Source organism: Pristiophorus japonicus, unplaced genomic scaffold (genome assembly GCF_044704955.1).
Source record: "Pristiophorus japonicus isolate sPriJap1 unplaced genomic scaffold, sPriJap1.hap1 HAP1_SCAFFOLD_94, whole genome shotgun sequence".
NCBI lineage: Eukaryota > Metazoa > Chordata > Chondrichthyes > Pristiophoridae > Pristiophorus > Pristiophorus japonicus.
In genome coordinates this window covers 1,052,386-1,070,413 of record NW_027254868.1, presented here as the reverse complement: position 1 = coordinate 1,070,413, position 18,028 = coordinate 1,052,386, and the positions used below count along the sequence as shown (strand labels likewise).

Below are 18,028 nucleotides of genomic sequence, written 5' to 3'. Positions count from 1 at the left end.
ATTTGATTGTAAAAGTTACTACTAACCGAATAAAAATTATGAAAAATTGGGATGGCCCATATGGGGATCGGGCCCGCGCTCTTGGCTTTATTAATACCACGCCCTAAACGACCGATTTAACCGGCAACAAAATGCCCCAGGGCTGCGTGAAAGCCCAGCCTGAGATGATTTTGTATCCGGAACACACTGGGTGATAGAGTTACTGCATAAGAATTGAACACATCGCATCGCTAAAACATTTTTCACTCTTCATATACAAAACTGGGAAAGTATAAATAGAAAGTAACAGAAAAAGAGCGCTGAATCTAAAAAAAATCATGTCGAAAATTAGTATCACGCAACCACTGAACAGCCCATCCCTCAAGCACTGTCTCGATATCAAACCAGCTTCTCCCCTTAAAATGAAGGAAACGCAAAATCACCAGATTATTGCCGAAACCCGGGATTGAACCAGGGACCTTTAGATCTTTAGTCTAACGCTCTCCCAACTGAGCTATTTCGGCCCGACAGAAAACGAAGCAAAACTTTCTCACACCTTTTTGAAAGAAAACTTAAACCCCGGAAGGAATTGCCCCGCACACTCAGTCCTCATTTCGGGGCAATGAGCTCCGGATGTGTTCATGTAATATATAATGATATTGAAAATCTTTATGCTCATGTTAACTTATCATTGCCCACGATCCAGGCACTCTCTGATTCCGGTATTGTGCACGTTGCTAAGATGAAAATTTGCATTTTTCCGCACTGGCAATGAATTGACTGATCGCCGGGCTGTGATCAGCTCGGTTTGTTAGGGTGATGCCACGCATGAACGTACATGGAAGAATAATGATCATTTTGATTGTTCTCCCACTGCACTTAAATGTTGGCAAACCGTACAGTGTCAATCAGCAATTGTAGTTCCATATGTTCATTTAATATTCTGCTGAAGTGTTCATAAAGACACAAAGATTGCACACCAGGCTAGATCTCACAGTGCTGAAGACACAGTGAAATATACTGGAGAGTTTATAACTGTTTCAGAACATAACATGTCAGCAAAATTCCCTCTTCTGTTCTCGGCACTGATGGGTTGTGAAAGGGAGACGGGCCGAAGTCCTATTGAGCCGCACTGACCCCGAGCCAAAGTGAAATTAAAGCAGGTTCAGTCCTTAGCAGTGATATGATGAAGAGAGATAAGAGTCGCGAATCAACGTTAGTGATGGTGAATCTCGGTTAGATCAAAAACTCCATGAATTCTCTGCCGGGAAATTCAGATCTTGGAAATCGCCTGTGAATGCTAAACATTGATATGCAGTCAGCCAATCTTCAATATAGAAGGAGCCCAGGCCAAATGAATGCTCAAGGATAAATTATCAGTGCCCATGGTCCAGGCATTCCCTGATTCCAGTCTTCCACACGTTGCGAAGTTTAAAATGCTGAATATTTCCACAGTGGCAATGCATTGATTGATGATAAGCCCGAGTGCTGTGGCGCAAATAGGTACCTGGAAGACTAAAGATAGCCATGATTGGCAAAATTTACGTTGTCTATCAGCAATTGGAGTTCCACTTGTTGAGCGAGATCTTGTCATTTAGTGCAGATTTTAAAACAGAAGTGTATGTTGTATCATGACACGCTGCTGATGGTTGGGGCAACAACAGCGAGGTGAGCTGCAAGCTTCTTCAGGAACAGCATTGCATTTCGAAGCATCGCAAATACAATGTTCCCTGACCGGGAATCGAACCCGGGCCGCGGCGGTGAAAGCGCCGAATCCTAACCACTAGACCACCAGGGAAGCTGCTGCAAATGTCTGTGCCAGCAAGCAGACCTTCCCAGTCTTTCCTCCTTGCTGTTTCGAAATTCTCATCACATTCGCGCCAGGGAAATCTGTTCGCAGCAAATGGCAGTTTTTCTGGAGAACACCAAAGACATGTCCGCGCAATCACAGCGTTAAGTGCGCCTAGGCTTCCACTGAAATCCATTTCATTCTCTCCTTTTTCCGGGAATTTTCACTCTCGGTACCGTGTGAACATTTCATTTGGTGCTTTTGTCCTGAACTGCAGCCTTTTGCCCATCTCCGGGCGACAGAACCGTTCTAAATGTCTGTTCTGCTTATAACCATTGACGGGAACAGGTCTCCAGTTCAGCGGTTATCAGCAAAGCAAGAAACACGTATAAACAGAAAGTTGTGCTCTGCACACCGTCGCCAAAGAAGCAATGGCTGTTATTCCAAATAATTGCCATCCTTTGGGATTCCGTGTGGATTTGTTTCGTTATGAAGATTTGATTGTAAAAGTTACTACTAACCGAATAAAAATTATGAAAAATTGAAATGGCCCATATGGGGATCGGGCCCGCGCTCTTGGCTTTATTAATACCACGCCCTAAACGACCGATTTAACCGGCAACAAAATGCCCCAGGGCTGCGTGAAAGCCCAGCCTGAGATGATTTTGTATCCGGCACACACTGGGTGATAGAGTTACTGCATAAGAATTGAACACATCGCATCGCTAAAACATTGTTCACTCTTCATATACAAAACTGGGAAAGTATAAATAGAAAGTAACAGAAAAAGAGCGCTGAATCTAAAAAAAATCATGTCGAAAATTAGTATCACGCAACCACTGAACAGCCCATCCCTCAAGCACTGTCTCGATATCAAACCAGCTTCTCCCCTTAAAATGAAGGAAACGCAAAATCACCAGATATTGCCGAAACCCGGGATTGAACCAGGGACCTTTAGATCTTCAGTCTAACGCTCTCCCAACTGAGCTATTTCGGCCCGACAGAAAACGAAGCAAAACTTTCTCACACCTTTTTGAAAGAAAACTTAAACCCCGGAAGGAATTGCCCCGCACACTCAGTCCTCATTTCGGGGCAATGAGCTCCGGATGTGTTCATGTAATGTATAATGATATTGAAAATCTTTATGCTCATGTTAACTTATCATTGCCCACGATCCAGGCTCTCTCTGATTCCGGTATTGTGCACGTTGCTAAGTTGAAAATTTGCATTTTTCCGCACTGGCAATGAATTGACTGATCGCCGGGCTGTGATCAGCTCGGTTTGTTATGGTGATGCCGCGCATGAACGTACATGGAAGAATAATGATCATTTTGATTGTTCTCACAATGCACTTAAATGTTGGCAAACCGTACAGTGTCAATCAGCAATTGTAGTTCCATATGTTCATTTAATATTCTGCTGAAGTGTTCATAAAGACACAAAGATTGCACACCAGGCTAGATCTCACAGTGCTGAAGACACAGTGAAATATACTGGAGAGTTTATAACTGTTTCAGAACATAACATGTCAGCAAAATTCCCTCTTCTGTTCTCGGCACTGATGGGTTGTGAAAGGGAGACGGGCCGAAGTCCTATTGAGCCGCACTGACCCCGAGCCAAAGTGAAATTAAAGCAGGTTCAGTCCTTAGCAGTGATATGATGAAGAGAGATAAGAGTCGCGAATCAACGTTAGTGATGGTGAATCTCGGTTAGATCAAAAACTCCATGAATTCTCTGCCGGGAAATTCAGATCTTGGAAATCGCCTGTGAACGCTAAACATTGATATGCAGTCAGCCAATTTTCAATATAGAAGGAGCCCAGGTCAAATGAATGCTCAAGGATAAATTATCAGTGCCCATGGTCCAGGCATTCCCTGATTCCAGTCTTCCACACGTTGCGAAGTTTAAAATGCTGAATATTTCCACAGTGGCAATGCATTGATTGATGATAAGCCCGAGTGCTGTGGCGCAAATAGGTACCTGGAAGACTAAAGATAGCCATGATTGGCAAAATTTACGTTGTCTATCAGCAATTGGAGTTCCACTTGTTGAGCGAGATTAGTGCAGATTTTAAAACAGAAGTGTATGTTGTATCATGACACGCTGCTGATGGTTGGGGCAACAGCAGCGAGGTGAGCTGCAAGCTTCTTCAGGAACAGCATTGCATTTCGAAGCATCGCAAATACAATGTTCCCTGACCGGGAATCGAACCCGGGCCGCGGCGGTGAAAGCGCCGAATCCTAACCACTAGACCACCAGGGAAGCTGCTGCAAATGTCTGTGCCAGCAAGCAGACCTACCCAGTCTTTCCTCCTTGCTGTTTCGAAATTCTCATCACATTCGCGCCAGGGAAATCTGTTCGCAGCAAATGGCAGTTTTTGTGGAGAACACCAAAGACATGTCCGCGCAATCACAGCGTTAAGTGCGCCTAGGCTTCCACTGAAATCCATTTCATTCTCTCCTTTTTCCGGGAATTTTCACTCTCGGTACCGTGTGAACATTTCATTTGGTGCTTTTGTCCTGAACTGCAGCCTTTTGCCCATCTCCGGGCGATAGAACCGTTCTAAATGTCTGTTCTGCTTATAACCATTGACGGGAACAGGTCTCCAGTTCAGCGGTTATCAGCAAAGCAAGAAACACGTATAAACAGAAAGGGTACCGTCGGCAAAGAAGCAATGGCTATTATTCCAAATAATTGCCATCCCTTGGGATTCCGTGTGGATTTGTTTCGTTATGAAGATTTGATTGTAAAAGTTACTACTAACCGAATTAAAATTATGAAAAATTGGGATGGCCCATATGGGGATCGGGCCCGCGCTCTTGGCTTTATTAATACCACGCCCTAAACGACCGATTTAACCGGCAACAAAATGCCCCAGGGCTGCGTGAAAGCCCAGCCTGAGATGATTTTGTATCCGGAACACACTGGGTGATAGAGTTACTGCATAAGAATTGAACACATCGCATCGCTAAAACATTGTTCACTCTTCATATACAAAACTGGGAAAGTATAAATAGAAAGTAACAGAAAAAGAGCGCTGAATCTAAAAAAAATCATGTCGAAAATTAGTATCACGCAACCACTGAACAGCCCATCCCTCAAGCACTGTCTCGATATCAAACCAGCTTCTCCCCTTAAAATGAAGGAAACGCAAAATCACCAGATTATTGCCGAAACCCGGGATTGAACCAGGGACCTTTAGATCTTTAGTCTAACGCTCTCCCAACTGAGCTATTTCGGCCCGACAGAAAACGAAGCAAAACTTTCTCACACCTTTTTGAAAGAAAACTTAAACCCCGGAAGGAATTGCCCCGCACACTCAGTCCTCATTTCGGGGCAATGAGCTCCGGATGTGTTCATGTAATATATAATGATATTGAAAATCTTTATGCTCATGTTAACTTATCATTGCCCACGATCCAGGCACTCTCTGATTCCGGTATTGTGCACGTTGCTAAGATGAAAATTTGCATTTTTCCGCACTGGCAATGAATTGACTGATCGCCGGGCTGTGATCAGCTCGGTTTGTTAGGGTGATGCCGCGCATGAACGTACATGGAAGAATAATGATCATTTTGATTGTTCTCCCACTGCACTTAAATGTTGGCAAACCGTACAGTGTCAATCAGCAATTGTAGTTCCATATGTTCATTTAATATTCTGCTGAAGTGTTCATAAAGACACAAAGATTGCACACCAGGCTAGATCTCACAGTGCTGAAGACACAGTGAAATATACTGGAGAGTTTATAACTGTTTCAGAACATAACATGTCAGCAAAATTCCCTCTTCTGTTCTCGGCACTGATGGGTTGTGAAAGGGAGACGGGCCGAAGTCCTATTGAGCCGCACTGACCCCGAGCCAAAGTGAAATTAAAGCAGGTTCAGTCCTTAGCAGTGATATGATGAAGAGAGATAAGAGTCGCGAATCAACGTTAGTGATGGTGAATCTCGGTTAGATCAAAAACTCCATGAATTCTCTGCCGGGAAATTCAGATCTTGGAAATCGCCTGTGAATGCTAAACATTGATATGCAGTCAGCCAATGTTCAATATAGAAGGAGCCCAGGCCAAATGAATGCTCAAGGATAAATTATCAGTGCCCATGGTCCAGGCATTCCCTGATTCCAGTCTTCCACACGTTGCGAAGTTTAAAATGCTGAATATTTCCACAGTGGCAATGCATTGATTGATGATAAGCCCGAGTGCTGTGGCGCAAATAGGTACCTGGAAGACTAAAGATAGCCATGATTGGCAAAATTTACGTTGTCTATCAGCAATTGGAGTTCCACTTGTTGAGCGAGATTAGTGCAGATTTTAAAACAGAAGTGTATGTTGTATCATGACACGCTGCTGATGGTTGGGGCAACAGCAGCGAGGTGAGCTGCAAGCTTCTTCAGGAACAGCATTGCATTTCGAAGCATCGCAAATACAATGTTCCCTGACCGGGAATCGAACCCGGGCCGCGGCGGTGAAAGCGCCGAATCCTAACCACTAGACCACCAGGGAAGCTGCTGCAAATGTCTGTGCCAGCAAGCAGACCTACCCAGTCTTTCCTCCTTGCTGTTTCGAAATTCTCATCACATTCGCGCCAGGGAAATCTGTTCGCAGCAAATGGCAGTTTTTGTGGAGAACACCAAAGACATGTCCGCGCAATCACAGCGTTAAGTGCGCCTAGGCTTCCACTGAAATCCATTTCATTCTCTCCTTTTTCCGGGAATTTTCACTCTCGGTACCGTGTGAACATTTCATTTGGTGCTTTTGTCCTGAACTGCAGCCTTTTGCCCATCTCCGGGCGATAGAACCGTTCTAAATGTCTGTTCTGCTTATAACCATTGACGGGAACAGGTCTCCAGTTCAGCGGTTATCAGCAAAGCAAGAAACACGTATAAACAGAAAGTTGTGCTCTGCACACCGTCGGCAAAGAAGCAATGGCTATTATTCCAAATAATTGCCATCCCTTGGGATTCCGTGTGGATTTGTTTCGTTATGAAGATTTGATTGTAAAAGTTACTACTAACCGAATTAAAATTATGAAAAATTGGGATGGCCCATATGGGGATCGGGCCCGCGCTCTTGGCTTTATTAATACCACGCCCTAAACGACCGATTTAACCGGCAACAAAATGCCCCAGGGCTGCGTGAAAGCCCAGCCTGAGATGATTTTGTATCCGGAACACACTGGGTGATAGAGTTACTGCATAAGAATTGAACACATCGCATCGCTAAAACATTGTTCACTCTTCATATACAAAACTGGGAAAGTATAAATAGAAAGTAACAGAAAAAGAGCGCTGAATCTAAAAAAAATCATGTCGAAAATTAGTATCACGCAACCACTGAACAGCCCATCCCTCAAGCACTGTCTCGATATCAAACCAGCTTCTCCCCTTAAAATGAAGGAAACGCAAAATCACCAGATTATTGCCGAAACCCGGGATTGAACCAGGGACCACTAGATCTTTAGTCTAACGCTCTCCCAACTGAGCTATTTCGGCCCGACAGAAAACGAAGCAAAACTTTCTCACACCTTTTTGAAAGAAAACTTAAACCCCGGAAGGAATTGCCCCGCACACTCAGTCCTCATTTCGGGGCAATGAGCTCCGGATGTGTTCATGTAATATATAATGATATTGAAAATCTTTATGCTCATGTTAACTTATCATTGCCCACGATCCAGGCACTCTCTGATTCCGGTATTGTGCACGTTGCTAAGATGAAAATTTGCATTTTTCCGCACTGGCAATGAATTGACTGATCGCCGGGCTGTGATCAGCTCGGTTTGTTAGGGTGATGCCGCGCATGAACGTACATGGAAGAATAATGATCATTTTGATTGTTCTCCCACTGCACTTAAATGTTGGCAAACCGTACAGTGTCAATCAGCAATTGTAGTTCCATATGTTCATTTAATATTCTGCTGAAGTGTTCATAAAGACACAAAGATTGCACACCAGGCTAGATCTCACAGTGCTGAAGACACAGTGAAATATACTGGAGAGTTTATAACTGTTTCAGAACATAACATGTCAGCAAAATTCCCTCTTCTGTTCTCGGCACTGATGGGTTGTGAAAGGGAGACGGGCCGAAGTCCTATTGAGCCGCACTGACCCCGAGCCAAAGTGAAATTAAAGCAGGTTCAGTCCTTAGCAGTGATATGATGAAGAGAGATAAGAGTCGCGAATCAACGTTAGTGATGGTGAATCTCGGTTAGATCAAAAACTCCATGAATTCTCTGCCGGGAAATTCAGATCTTGGAAATCGCCTGTGAATGCTAAACATTGATATGCAGTCAGCCAATGTTCAATATAGAAGGAGCCCAGGCCAAATGAATGCTCAAGGATAAATTATCAATGCCCATGGTCCAGGCATTCCCTGATTCCAGTCTTCCACACGTTGCGAAGTTTAAAATGCTGAATATTTCCACAGTGGCAATGCATTGATTGATGATAAGCCCGAGTGCTGTGGCGCAAATAGGTACCTGGAAGACTAAAGATAGCCATGATTGGCAAAATTTACGTTGTCTATCAGCAATTGGAGTTCCACTTGTTGAGCGAGATCTTGTCATTTAGTGCAGATTTTAAAACAGAAGTGTATGTTGTATCATGACACGCTGCTGATGGTTGGGGCAACAACAGCGAGGTGAGCTGCAAGCTTCTTCAGGAACAGCATTGCATTTCGAAGCATCGCAAATACAATGTTCCCTGACCGGGAATCGAACCCGGGCCGCGGCGGTGAAAGCGCCGAATCCTAACCACTAGACCACCAGGGAAGCTGCTGCAAATGTCTGTGCCAGCAAGCAGACCTTCCCAGTCTTTCCTCCTTGCTGTTTCGAAATTCTCATCACATTCGCGCCAGGGAAATCTGTTCGCAGCAAATGGCAGTTTTTCTGGAGAACACCAAAGACATGTCCGCGCAATCACAGCGTTAAGTGCGCCTAGGCTTCCACTGAAATCCATTTCATTCTCTCCTTTTTCCGGGAATTTTCACTCTCGGTACCGTGTGAACATTTCATTTGGTGCTTTTGTCCTGAACTGCAGCCTTTTGCCCATCTCCGGGCGACAGAACCGTTCTAAATGTCTGTTCTGCTTATAACCATTGACGGGAACAGGTCTCCAGTTCAGCGGTTATCAGCAAAGCAAGAAACACGTATAAACAGAAAGTTGTGCTCTGCACACCGTCGCCAAAGAAGCAATGGCTGTTATTCCAAATAATTGCCATCCTTTGGGATTCCGTGTGGATTTGTTTCGTTATGAAGATTTGATTGTAAAAGTTACTACTAACCGAATAAAAATTATGAAAAATTGGGATGGCCCATATGGGGATCGGGCCCGCGCTCTTGGCTTTATTAATACCACGCCCTAAACGACCGATTTAACCGGCAACAAAATGCCCCAGGGCTGCGTGAAAGCCCAGCCTGAGATGATTATGTATCCGGCACACACTGGGTGATAGAGTTACTGCATAAGAATTGAACACATCGCATCGCTAAAACATTGTTCACTCTTCATATACAAAACTGGGAAAGTATAAATAGAAAGTAACAGAAAAAGAGCGCTGAATCTAAAAAAAATCATGTCGAAAATTAGTATCACGCAACCACTGAACAGCCCATCCCTCAAGCACTGTCTCGATATCAAACCAGCTTCTCCCCTTAAAATGAAGGAAACGCAAAATCACCAGATATTGCCGAAACCCGGGATTGAACCAGGGACCTTTAGATCTTCAGTCTAACGCTCTCCCAACTGAGCTATTTCGGCCCGACAGAAAACGAAGCAAAACTTTCTCACACCTTTTTGAAAGAAAACTTAAACCCCGGAAGGAATTGCCCCGCACACTCAGTCCTCATTTCGGGGCAATGAGCTCCGGATGTGTTCATGTAATGTATAATGATATTGAAAATCTTTATGCTCATGTTAACTTATCATTGCCCACGATCCAGGCACTCTCTGATTCCGGTATTGTGCACGTTGCTAAGATGAAAATTTGCATTTTTCCGCACTGGCAATGAATTGACTGATCGCCGGGCTGTGGTCAGCTCGGTTTGTTAGGGTGATGCCGCGCATGAACGTACATGGAAGAATAATGATCAAATTTGCATGTTCTCACAATGCACTTAAATGTTGGCAAACCGTACAGTGTCAATCAGCAATTGTAGTTCCATATGTTCATTTAATATTCTGCTGAAGTGTTCATAAAGACACAAAGATTGCACACCAGGCTAGATCTCACAGTGCTGAAGACACAGTGAAATATACTGGAGAGTTTATAACTGTTTCAGAACATAACATGTCAGCAAAATTCCCTCTTCTGTTCTCGGCACTGATGGGTTGTGAAAGGGAGACGGGCCGAAGTCCTATTGAGCCGCACTGACCCCGAGCCAAAGTGAAATTAAAGCAGGTTCAGTCCTTAGCAGTGATATGATGAAGAGAGATAAGAGTCGCGAATCAACGTTAGTGATGGTGAATCTCGGTTAGATCAAAAACTCCATGAATTCTCTGCCGGGAAATTCAGATCTTGGAAATCGCCTGTGAACGCTAAACATTGATATGCAGTCAGCCAATTTTCAATATAGAAGGAGCCCAGGCCAAATGAATGCTCAAGGATAAATTATCAGTGCCCATGGTCCAGGCATTCCCTGATTCCAGTCTTCCACACGTTGCGAAGTTTAAAATGCTGAATATTTCCACAGTGGCAATGAATTGATTGATGATAAGCCCGAGTGCTGTGGCGCAAATAGGTACCTGGAAGACTAAAGATAGCCATGATTGGCAAAATTTACGTTGTCTATCAGCAATTGGAGTTCCACTTGTTGAGCGAGATTAGTGCAGATTTTAAAACAGAAGTGTATGTTGTATCATGACACGCTGCTGATGGTTGGGGCAACAGCAGCGAGGTGAGCTGCAAGCTTCTTCAGGAACAGCATTGCATTTCGAAGCATCGCAAATACAATGTTCCCTGACCGGGAATCGAACCCGGGCCGCGGCGGTGAAAGCGCCGAATCCTAACCACTAGACCACCAGGGAAGCTGCTGCAAATGTCTGTGCCAGCAAGCAGACCTACCCAGTCTTTCCTCCTTGCTGTTTCGAAATTCTCATCACATTCGCGCCAGGGAAATCTGTTCGCAGCAAATGGCAGTTTTTGTGGAGAACACCAAAGACATGTCCGCGCAATCACAGCGTTAAGTGCGCCTAGGCTTCCACTGAAATCCATTTCATTCTCTCCTTTTTCCGGGAATTTTCACTCTCGGTACCGTGTGAACATTTCATTTGGTGCTTTTGTCCTGAACTGCAGCCTTTTGCCCATCTCCGGGCGATAGAACCGTTCTAAATGTCTGTTCTGCTTATAACCATTGACGGGAACAGGTCTCCAGTTCAGCGGTTATCAGCAAAGCAAGAAACACGTATAAACAGAAAGTTGTGCTCTGCACACCGTCGGCAAAGAAGCAATGGCTATTATTCCAAATAATTGCCATCCCTTGGGATTCCGTGTGGATTTGTTTCGTTATGAAGATTTGATTGTAAAAGTTACTACTAACCGAATTAAAATTATGAAAAATTGGGATGGCCCATATGGGGATCGGGCCCGCGCTCTTGGCTTTATTAATACCACGCCCTAAACGACCGATTTAACCGGCAACAAAATGCCCCAGGGCTGCGTGAAAGCCCAGCCTGAGATGATTTTGTATCCGGAACACACTGGGTGATAGAGTTACTGCATAAGAATTGAACACATCGCATCGCTAAAACATTGTTCACTCTTCATATACAAAACTGGGAAAGTATAAATAGAAAGTAACAGAAAAAGAGCGCTGAATCTAAAAAAAATCATGTCGAAAATTAGTATCACGCAACCACTGAACAGCCCATCCCTCAAGCACTGTCTCGATATCAAACCAGCTTCTCCCCTTAAAATGAAGGAAACGCAAAATCACCAGATTATTGCCGAAACCCGGGATTGAACCAGGGACCACTAGATCTTTAGTCTAACGCTCTCCCAACTGAGCTATTTCGGCCCGACAGAAAACGAAGCAAAACTTTCTCACACCTTTTTGAAAGAAAACTTAAACCCCGGAAGGAATTGCCCCGCACACTCAGTCCTCATTTCGGGGCAATGAGCTCCGGATGTGTTCATGTAATATATAATGATATTGAAAATCTTTATGCTCATGTTAACTTATCATTGCCCACGATCCAGGCACTCTCTGATTCCGGTATTGTGCACGTTGCTAAGATGAAAATTTGCATTTTTCCGCACTGGCAATGAATTGACTGATCGCCGGGCTGTGATCAGCTCGGTTTGTTAGGGTGATGCCGCGCATGAACGTACATGGAAGAATAATGATCATTTTGATTGTTCTCCCACTGCACTTAAATGTTGGCAAACCGTACAGTGTCAATCAGCAATTGTAGTTCCATATGTTCATTTAATATTCTGCTGAAGTGTTCATAAAGACACAAAGATTGCACACCAGGCTAGATCTCACAGTGCTGAAGACACAGTGAAATATACTGGAGAGTTTATAACTGTTTCAGAACATAACATGTCAGCAAAATTCCCTCTTCTGTTCTCGGCACTGATGGGTTGTGAAAGGGAGACGGGCCGAAGTCCTATTGAGCCGCACTGACCCCGAGCCAAAGTGAAATTAAAGCAGGTTCAGTCCTTAGCAGTGATATGATGAAGAGAGATAAGAGTCGCGAATCAACGTTAGTGATGGTGAATCTCGGTTAGATCAAAAACTCCATGAATTCTCTGCCGGGAAATTCAGATCTTGGAAATCGCCTGTGAATGCTAAACATTGATATGCAGTCAGCCAATGTTCAATATAGAAGGAGCCCAGGCCAAATGAATGCTCAAGGATAAATTATCAATGCCCATGGTCCAGGCATTCCCTGATTCCAGTCTTCCACACGTTGCGAAGTTTAAAATGCTGAATATTTCCACAGTGGCAATGCATTGATTGATGATAAGCCCGAGTGCTGTGGCGCAAATAGGTACCTGGAAGACTAAAGATAGCCATGATTGGCAAAATTTACGTTGTCTATCAGCAATTGGAGTTCCACTTGTTGAGCGAGATCTTGTCATTTAGTGCAGATTTTAAAACAGAAGTGTATGTTGTATCATGACACGCTGCTGATGGTTGGGGCAACAACAGCGAGGTGAGCTGCAAGCTTCTTCAGGAACAGCATTGCATTTCGAAGCATCGCAAATACAATGTTCCCTGACCGGGAATCGAACCCGGGCCGCGGCGGTGAAAGCGCCGAATCCTAACCACTAGACCACCAGGGAAGCTGCTGCAAATGTCTGTGCCAGCAAGCAGACCTTCCCAGTCTTTCCTCCTTGCTGTTTCGAAATTCTCATCACATTCGCGCCAGGGAAATCTGTTCGCAGCAAATGGCAGTTTTTCTGGAGAACACCAAAGACATGTCCGCGCAATCACAGCGTTAAGTGCGCCTAGGCTTCCACTGAAATCCATTTCATTCTCTCCTTTTTCCGGGAATTTTCACTCTCGGTACCGTGTGAACATTTCATTTGGTGCTTTTGTCCTGAACTGCAGCCTTTTGCCCATCTCCGGGCGACAGAACCGTTCTAAATGTCTGTTCTGCTTATAACCATTGACGGGAACAGGTCTCCAGTTCAGCGGTTATCAGCAAAGCAAGAAACACGTATAAACAGAAAGTTGTGCTCTGCACACCGTCGCCAAAGAAGCAATGGCTGTTATTCCAAATAATTGCCATCCTTTGGGATTCCGTGTGGATTTGTTTCGTTATGAAGATTTGATTGTAAAAGTTACTACTAACCGAATAAAAATTATGAAAAATTGGGATGGCCCATATGGGGATCGGGCCCGCGCTCTTGGCTTTATTAATACCACGCCCTAAACGACCGATTTAACCGGCAACAAAATGCCCCAGGGCTGCGTGAAAGCCCAGCCTGAGATGATTATGTATCCGGCACACACTGGGTGATAGAGTTACTGCATAAGAATTGAACACATCGCATCGCTAAAACATTGTTCACTCTTCATATACAAAACTGGGAAAGTATAAATAGAAAGTAACAGAAAAAGAGCGCTGAATCTAAAAAAAATCATGTCGAAAATTAGTATCACGCAACCACTGAACAGCCCATCCCTCAAGCACTGTCTCGATATCAAACCAGCTTCTCCCCTTAAAATGAAGGAAACGCAAAATCACCAGATATTGCCGAAACCCGGGATTGAACCAGGGACCTTTAGATCTTCAGTCTAACGCTCTCCCAACTGAGCTATTTCGGCCCGACAGAAAACGAAGCAAAACTTTCTCACACCTTTTTGAAAGAAAACTTAAACCCCGGAAGGAATTGCCCCGCACACTCAGTCCTCATTTCGGGGCAATGAGCTCCGGATGTGTTCATGTAATGTATAATGATATTGAAAATCTTTATGCTCATGTTAACTTATCATTGCCCACGATCCAGGCACTCTCTGATTCCGGTATTGTGCACGTTGCTAAGATGAAAATTTGCATTTTTCCGCACTGGCAATGAATTGACTGATCGCCGGGCTGTGGTCAGCTCGGTTTGTTAGGGTGATGCCGCGCATGAACGTACATGGAAGAATAATGATCAAATTTGCATGTTCTCACAATGCACTTAAATGTTGGCAAACCGTACAGTGTCAATCAGCAATTGTAGTTCCATATGTTCATTTAATATTCTGCTGAAGTGTTCATAAAGACACAAAGATTGCACACCAGGCTAGATCTCACAGTGCTGAAGACACAGTGAAATATACTGGAGAGTTTATAACTGTTTCAGAACATAACATGTCAGCAAAATTCCCTCTTCTGTTCTCGGCACTGATGGGTTGTGAAAGGGAGACGGGCCGAAGTCCTATTGAGCCGCACTGACCCCGAGCCAAAGTGAAATTAAAGCAGGTTCAGTCCTTAGCAGTGATATGATGAAGAGAGATAAGAGTCGCGAATCAACGTTAGTGACAGTGAATCTCGGTTAGATCAAAAACTCCATGAATTCTCTGCCGGGAAATTCAGATCTTGGAAATCGCCTGTGAACGCTAAACATTGATATGCAGTCAGCCAATTTTCAATATAGAAGGAGCCCAGGCCAAATGAATGCTCAAGGATAAATTATCAGTGCCCATGGTCCAGGCATTCCCTGATTCCAGTCTTCCACACGTTGCGAAGTTTAAAATGCTGAATATTTCCACAGTGGCAATGCATTGATTGATGATAAGCCCGAGTGCTGTGGCGCAAATAGGTACCTGGAAGACTAAAGATAGCCATGATTGGCAAAATTTACGTTGTCTATCAGCAATTGGAGTTCCACTTGTTGAGCGAGATTAGTGCAGATTTTAAAACAGAAGTGTATGTTGTATCATGACACGCTGCTGATGGTTGGGGCAACAGCAGCGAGGTGAGCTGCAAGCTTCTTCAGGAACAGCATTGCATTTCGAAGCATCGCAAATACAATGTTCCCTGACCGGGAATCGAACCCGGGCCGCGGCGGTGAAAGCGCCGAATCCTAACCACTAGACCACCAGGGAAGCTGCTGCAAATGTCTGTGCCAGCAAGCAGACCTTCCCAGTCTTTCCTCCTTGCTGTTTCGAAATTCTCATCACATTCGCGCCAGGGAAATCTGTTCGCAGCAAATGGCAGTTTTTGTGGAGAACACCAAAGACATGTCCGCGCAATCACAGCGTTAAGTGCGCCTAGGCTTCCACTGAAATCCATTTCATTCTCTCCTTTTTCCGGGAATTTTCACTCTCGGTACCGTGTGAACATTTCATTTGGTGCTTTTGTCCTGAACTGCAGCCTTTTGCCCATCTCCGGGCGACAGAACCGTTCTAAATGTCTGTTCTGCTTATAACCATTGACGGGAACAGGTCTCCAGTTCAGCGGTTATCAGCAAAGCAAGAAACACGTATAAACAGAAAGTTGTGCTCTGCACACCGTCGCCAAAGAAGCAATGGCTGTTATTCCAAATAATTGCCATCCTTTGGGATTCCGTGTGGATTTGTTTCGTTATGAAGATTTGATTGTAAAAGTTACTACTAACCGAATAAAAATTATGAAAAATTGAAATGGCCCATATGGGGATCGGGCCCGCGCTCTTGGCTTTATTAATACCACGCCCTAAACGACCGATTTAACCGGCAACAAAATGCCCCAGGGCTGCGTGAAAGCCCAGCCTGAGATGATTTTGTATCCGGCACACACTGGGTGATAGAGTTACTGCATAAGAATTGAACACATCGCATCGCTAAAACATTGTTCACTCTTCATATACAAAACTGGGAAAGTATAAATAGAAAGTAACAGAAAAAGAGCGCTGAATCTAAAAAAAATCATGTCGAAAATTAGTATCACGCAACCACTGAACAGCCCATCCCTCAAGCACTGTCTCGATATCAAACCAGCTTCTCCCCTTAAAATGAAGGAAACGCAAAATCACCAGATATTGCCGAAACCCGGGATTGAACCAGGGACCTTTAGATCTTCAGTCTAACGCTCTCCCAACTGAGCTATTTCGGCCCGACAGAAAACGAAGCAAAACTTTCTCACACCTTTTTGAAAGAAAACTTAAACCCCGGAAGGAATTGCCCCGCACACTCAGTCCTCATTTCGGGGCAATGAGCTCCGGATGTGTTCATGTAATGTATAATGATATTGAAAATCTTTATGCTCATGTTAACTTATCATTGCCCACGATCCAGGCTCTCTCTGATTCCGGTATTGTGCACGTTGCTAAGTTGAAAATTTGCATTTTTCCGCACTGGCAATGAATTGACTGATCGCCGGGCTGTGATCAGCTCGGTTTGTTATGGTGATGCCGCGCATGAACGTACATGGAAGAATAATGATCAAATTTGCATGTTCTCACAATGCACTTAAATGTTGGCAAACCGTACAGTGTCAATCAGCAATTGTAGTTCCATATGTTCATTTAATATTCTGCTGAAGTGTTCATAAAGACACAAAGATTGCACACCAGGCTAGATCTCACAGTGCTGAAGACACAGTGAAATATACTGGAGAGTTTATAACTGTTTCAGAACATAACATGTCAGCAAAATTCCCTCTTCTGTTCTCGGCACTGATGGGTTGTGAAAGGGAGACGGGCCGAAGTCCTATTGAGCCGCACTGACCCCGAGCCAAAGTGAAATTAAAGCAGGTTCAGTCCTTAGCAGTGATATGATGAAGAGAGATAAGAGTCGCGAATCAACGTTAGTGATGGTGAATCTCGGTTAGATCAAAAACTCCATGAATTCTCTGCCGGGAAATTCAGATCTTGGAAATCGCCTGTGAACGCTAAACATTGATATGCAGTCAGCCAATTTTCAATATAGAAGGAGCCCAGGCCAAATGAATGCTCAAGGATAAATTATCAGTGCCCATGGTCCAGGCATTCCCTGATTCCAGTCTTCCACACGTTGCGAAGTTTAAAATGCTGAATATTTCCACAGTGGCAATGCATTGATTGATGATAAGCCCGAGTGCTGTGGCGCAAATAGGTACCTGGAAGACTAAAGATAGCCATGATTGGCAAAATTTACGTTGTCTATCAGCAATTGGAGTTCCACTTGTTGAGCGAGATCTTGTCATTTAGTGCAGATTTTAAAACAGAAGTGTCTGTTGTATCATGACACGCTGCTGATGGTTGGGGCAACAACAGCGAGGTGAGCTGCAAGCTTCTTCAGGAACAGCATTGCATTTCGAAGCACCGCAAATACAATGTTCCCTGACCGGGAATCGAACCCGGGCCGCGGCGGTGAAAGCGCCGAATCCTAACCACTAGACCACCAGGGAAGCTGCTGCAAATGTCTGTGCCAGCAAGCAGACCAACCCAGTCTTTCCTCCTTGCTGTTTCGAAATTCTCATCACATTCGCGCCAGGGAAATCTGTTCGCAGCAAATGGCAGTTTTTCTGGAGAACACCAAAGACATGTCCGCGCAATCACAGCGTTAAGTGCGCCTAGGCTTCCACTGAAATCCATTTCATTCTCTCCTTTTTCCGGGAATTTTCACTCTCGGTACCGTGTGAACATTTCATTTGGTGCTTTTGTCCTGAACTGCAGCCTTTTGCCCATCTCCGGGCGACAGAACCGTTCTAAATGTCTGTTCTGCTTATAACCATTGACGGGAACAGGTCTCCAGTTCAGCGGTTATCAGCAAAGCAAGAAACACGTATAAACAGAAAGTTGTGCTCTGCACACCGTCGCCAAAGAAGCAATGGCTGTTATTCCAAATAATTGCCATCCTTTGGG

At 44.4% G+C, this 18,028-nt stretch overlaps 1 protein-coding gene and 16 non-coding genes across 17 annotated transcripts in view; 1 reads left to right on the top strand and 16 right to left on the bottom strand.

Moving 5' to 3' along the window:
- Positions 1 to 18,028, top strand: part of LOC139257944 (zinc finger protein 850-like) — a gene marked incomplete at its 5' end in the record, with an annotated part of 812,458 nt that overhangs the window by 390,602 nt on the left and 403,828 nt on the right. The gene's annotated exons all lie outside the window — the stretch shown is intronic.
- Positions 431 to 503, bottom strand: trnaf-aaa (transfer RNA phenylalanine (anticodon AAA)). Its single transcript has one exon. It is a non-coding gene; the product is annotated as a tRNA-Phe (tRNA).
- On the bottom strand, positions 1,706 to 1,777 carry trnae-uuc (transfer RNA glutamic acid (anticodon UUC)). The gene has a single exon. It is a non-coding gene; the product is annotated as a tRNA-Glu (tRNA).
- trnaf-gaa (transfer RNA phenylalanine (anticodon GAA)) lies at positions 2,693 to 2,765 on the bottom strand. Its single transcript has one exon. It is a non-coding gene; the product is annotated as a tRNA-Phe (tRNA).
- Positions 3,959 to 4,030, bottom strand: trnae-uuc (transfer RNA glutamic acid (anticodon UUC)). Its single transcript has one exon. It is a non-coding gene; the product is annotated as a tRNA-Glu (tRNA).
- Positions 4,937 to 5,009, bottom strand: trnaf-aaa (transfer RNA phenylalanine (anticodon AAA)). The gene has a single exon. It is a non-coding gene; the product is annotated as a tRNA-Phe (tRNA).
- On the bottom strand, positions 6,203 to 6,274 carry trnae-uuc (transfer RNA glutamic acid (anticodon UUC)). The gene has a single exon. It is a non-coding gene; the product is annotated as a tRNA-Glu (tRNA).
- trnaf-aaa (transfer RNA phenylalanine (anticodon AAA)) lies at positions 7,191 to 7,263 on the bottom strand. The gene has a single exon. It is a non-coding gene; the product is annotated as a tRNA-Phe (tRNA).
- trnae-uuc (transfer RNA glutamic acid (anticodon UUC)) lies at positions 8,466 to 8,537 on the bottom strand. The gene has a single exon. It is a non-coding gene; the product is annotated as a tRNA-Glu (tRNA).
- On the bottom strand, positions 9,453 to 9,525 carry trnaf-gaa (transfer RNA phenylalanine (anticodon GAA)). The gene has a single exon. It is a non-coding gene; the product is annotated as a tRNA-Phe (tRNA).
- Positions 10,720 to 10,791, bottom strand: trnae-uuc (transfer RNA glutamic acid (anticodon UUC)). Its single transcript has one exon. It is a non-coding gene; the product is annotated as a tRNA-Glu (tRNA).
- On the bottom strand, positions 11,708 to 11,780 carry trnaf-aaa (transfer RNA phenylalanine (anticodon AAA)). Its single transcript has one exon. It is a non-coding gene; the product is annotated as a tRNA-Phe (tRNA).
- On the bottom strand, positions 12,983 to 13,054 carry trnae-uuc (transfer RNA glutamic acid (anticodon UUC)). Its single transcript has one exon. It is a non-coding gene; the product is annotated as a tRNA-Glu (tRNA).
- Positions 13,970 to 14,042, bottom strand: trnaf-gaa (transfer RNA phenylalanine (anticodon GAA)). The gene has a single exon. It is a non-coding gene; the product is annotated as a tRNA-Phe (tRNA).
- Positions 15,237 to 15,308, bottom strand: trnae-uuc (transfer RNA glutamic acid (anticodon UUC)). Its single transcript has one exon. It is a non-coding gene; the product is annotated as a tRNA-Glu (tRNA).
- On the bottom strand, positions 16,224 to 16,296 carry trnaf-gaa (transfer RNA phenylalanine (anticodon GAA)). Its single transcript has one exon. It is a non-coding gene; the product is annotated as a tRNA-Phe (tRNA).
- On the bottom strand, positions 17,500 to 17,571 carry trnae-uuc (transfer RNA glutamic acid (anticodon UUC)). The gene has a single exon. It is a non-coding gene; the product is annotated as a tRNA-Glu (tRNA).